Below are 4,106 nucleotides of genomic sequence, written 5' to 3' on the forward strand. Positions count from 1 at the left end.
ACCCATGTTTTGTCAGAAGACCAGTCTCTCAGTGGTGAGGACACCCATGCTTTGTCAGAAGACCAGTCTCTCAGTGGTGAGGACACCCATGCTTTGTCAGAAGACCAGTCTCTCAGTGGTGAGGACACCCATGCTTTGTCAGAAGACCAGTCTCTCAGTGGTGAGGACACCCATGCTTTGTCAGAAGACCAGTCTCTCAGTGGTAAGGACACCCATGCTTTGTCAGAAGACCAGTCTCTCAGTGGTGAGGACACCCATGTTTTGTCAGAAGACCAGTCTCTCAGTGGTAAGGACACCCATGCTTTGTCAGAAGACCAGTCTCTCAGTGGTGAGGACACCCATGCTTTGTCAGAAGACCAGTCTCTCAGTGGTGAGGACACCCATGCTTTGTCAGAAGACCAGTCTCTCAGTGGTGAGGACACCCATGCTTTGTCAGAAGACCAGTCTCTTAGTGGTGAGGACACCCATGCTTTGTCAGAAGACCAGTCTCTCAGTGGTGAGGACACCCATGCTTTGTCAGAAGACCAGTCTCTTAGTGGTGAGGACACCCATGCTTTGTCAGAAGACCAGTCTCTCAGTGGTGAGGACACCCATGTTTTGTCAGAAGACCAGTCTCTCAGTGGTGAGGACACCCATGCTTTGTCAGAAGACCAGTCTCTCAGTGGTGAGGACACCCATGCTTTGTCAGAAGACCAGTCTCTCAGTGGTGAGGACACCCATGCTTTGTCAGAAGACCAGTCTCTCAGTGGTGAGGACACCCATGCTTTGTCAGAAGACCAGTCTCTTAGTGGTAAGGACACCCATGCTTTGTCAGAAGACCAGTCTCTCAGTGGTGAGGACACCCATGCTTTGTCAGAAGACCAGTCTCTCAGTGGTGAGGACACCCATGCTTTGTCAGAAGACCAGTCTCTTCGTGGTAAGGACACCCATGCTTTGTCAGAAGACCAGTCTCTCAGTGGTGAGGACACCCATGCTTTGTCAGAAGACCAGTCTGTTAGTGGTGAGGACACCCATGCTTTGTCAGAAGACCAGTCTCTCAGTGGTGAGGACACCCATGCTTTGTCAGAAGACCAGTCTCTCAGTGGTGAGGACACCCATGCTTTGTCAGAAGACCAGTCTCTCAGTGGTGAGGACACCCATGTTTTGTCAGAAGACCAGTCTCTCAGTGGTGAGGACACCCATGCTTTGTCAGAAGACCAGTCTCTCAGTGGTGAGGACACCCATGCTTTGTCAGAAGACCAGTCTCTCAGTGGTGAGGACACCCATGCTTTGTCAGAAGACCAGTCTCTTAGTGGTAGGTATTGTATCGTGTTACTCTTTTTGTTGCAACAGAAATTTGGGTGGCTCTCCCCAAGAAGAGCGTGTCGTAACAATGCAGTGCCACCTTTTTTCTTTTCTTTGTCCCTGTAGGTGTATTCATTTTCAAAGTGGAGTTTTCTGTTGAATTTAGCTGGGGACAATCCCTTTTGTTGCTGTAGGTTATGTTTGCTAACTGTATGCTACATACAGGACCTGTGTTTATCATCTCATCTGAATGACTAGCATCCAGACCACCACTCAAGGTGTAGTGGAGGGAGCAGTATACTGGTGAGAGCGGGATTTGATCCATAGTGTTCAGATTCTATGGCTTCCAATGCAGACACGTTACCACAAGGCCACCACTCCACATCTATAATGTTTTATTGTCAAAAGATTTGTCTCTCAGTGACGGGCACGTCTGTAGAGCTTTCCTGTCAAAGATTAGTTTTTCAATGATAAGTTCTCCATGTCAAATGACAGAGTTGTATGGGTGCAGTGAGATAAAAACACACAAGAAAGGAGAGAGCTCAGAGAAAACAATGAACTCATGTAAACTATGCAGCCATTTGCAATATTTGGACATAAAAAATCATGTTATTTGTAATAATTTTTATTTTTTTGTTTGTTATTATTCTGTGCCCATTAAACATGAACCGTAATTTGAAGACTGCTAAAATGAAGAGCCTGTGATGTATTTGTCTATCAGTGTCATTTTCCCATAGTTCATTATCAGACTGACAGGATTGTATTTGTCTGTCAGTGTCATTTTCTCCAGTCCGTGTAATTTTTCCAATGTTGTTCATAATCAGACTGACAGTTATTTGTCTGTCAGTGTCATTTTCCCAAGAATGTTGTTCATTATCAGACTGGTATAATTATTTGTCTGTCAGTGTCATTTTCCCAAGAATGTTGTTCGTTATCAGACTGGTATAATTATTTGTCTGTCAGTGTCATTTTCCCAGTGTTGTTCATTATCAGACTGGTATAATTATATGTCTGTCAGTGTCATTTTCCCAGTGTTGTTGATTATCAGACTGGTATAATTATTTGACTGTCAGTGTGATTTTCCCAATGTTGTTCATTATCAGACTGGTATAATTATTTGACTGTCAGTGTCATTTTCCCAATGTTGTTCATTATCAGACTGGTATGATTATTTGTCTGTCAGTGTCATTTTCCCAATGTTGTTCATTATCAGACTGGTATAATTATTTGTCTGTCAGTGTCATTTTCCCAGTGCTGTTCATTATCAGACTGGTATAATTATTTGTCTGTCAGTGTCATTTTCCCAATGTTGTTCATTATCAGACTGGTATAATTATATGTCTGTCAGTGTCATTTTCCCAGTGTTGTTGATTATCAGACTGGTATAATTATTTGTCTGTCAGTGCCATTTTCCCAAGAATTTTGTTCATTATCAGACTGGTATAATTATTTGTCTGTCAGTGCCATTTTCCCAGTGTTGTTCAAAACCTGACACTTCTGTCCTGCATGCATTCTTCATGTTTCGTTTTTTGTATACCGATACACCCAGTTTGACAAATGAAATAAAACACCTTTTTTACAATGTCCTAATTGTCACCCTTACTTTATTCGCTGCCAAATCACATCTTGGCTGGTTCACCACCATCACCAAGAAGCTGAAATCTGACACATGACATGTGAATCCATAGGTCTGGAGTTCGTTGGAAGAGTGAATTAAGTGCTGAACTGAGCATTTTTGGATATAACAAAAAAAAGGGGGTCAAATTTAAAGATGCTTCTGAAAGGCATCTTGTGAAATCTTAAAAATGCTTTACAATTAGGAAATGTGCTCACACCAGTCAAAATGTGCTCACACCAGTCAAACACACACACACACACACAGAAGCAGGCATATTACACAAAGATACATATACACATGAATGAGATCATAGATATTGGTTCAAAGAATGTGGAGCATGGAATGGTATTTTGTAAAAGACTGCTTGAAACGTTTTATGGAATAATTCAAAGGAGAACTGACAGCAATGTGCTGCAGGTTGTTCAGCTCAAACACTGACAGCTCTTACGGCTCCTCTGACGACACACAACATCCTGTAATAGCACAAGAGTGCAGTCACATTGACAGCACATCATAGCACATTAAGACATTTGTTTTCAAGTTCAGAAATAAACTGAGTTCCATGAATGACACTGAAGCAGAGACATGACGTAGTTTATTCTTTGTTCAACAGGAAGCTAGCATAGTTCTTTAAACAGACGTACAATGTTGAGATTTGGACGCTTTAAAATGACCCAACAAAAATCTCTTTACCCCCTTTCCAATTGAATGCAAAATCAAGTTAGTTCAAGGAGTTAATCTGTGGTGACAATGCAGTTTGTATATCCACACCATATTTTCAATCCCCAGCCTTTTCCTTTTTCAGTGATCACCGCTAAACAGCCCTCTTTTGCGATTTCCAGTTCAGCACTGATTATTATTATTACTATTGTTGTTGCTTATAGCCCAGCCCACCAGACAGGGCCATATCAGGACTGCCTAACTACACACAAAATTGTCACATATTTTTTTTAATCATTAAGAGAAACCTATAAAACACAGTTCATGACACATCATCTTAACCATTTAGGTCCTTAGGGCAAATAGGTTTCGTCATGCTATGGACATAGCCCTTCAACTTAATTCATCATCCCCAGATTATAAAAAAAATCACTGACTGGTTCATTTAAAGGGAACTAAGTTTCACAACTCACTTTTTTTAAGCATTAATAAAATCAAGAGGCTCATGTGAAGACACAAAGAAAACACGAAAACAACAATCAGA

The sequence above is a fragment of the Babylonia areolata genome, chromosome 14 (assembly GCF_041734735.1).
Source record: "Babylonia areolata isolate BAREFJ2019XMU chromosome 14, ASM4173473v1, whole genome shotgun sequence".
Lineage (NCBI taxonomy): Eukaryota > Metazoa > Mollusca > Gastropoda > Neogastropoda > Buccinidae > Babylonia > Babylonia areolata.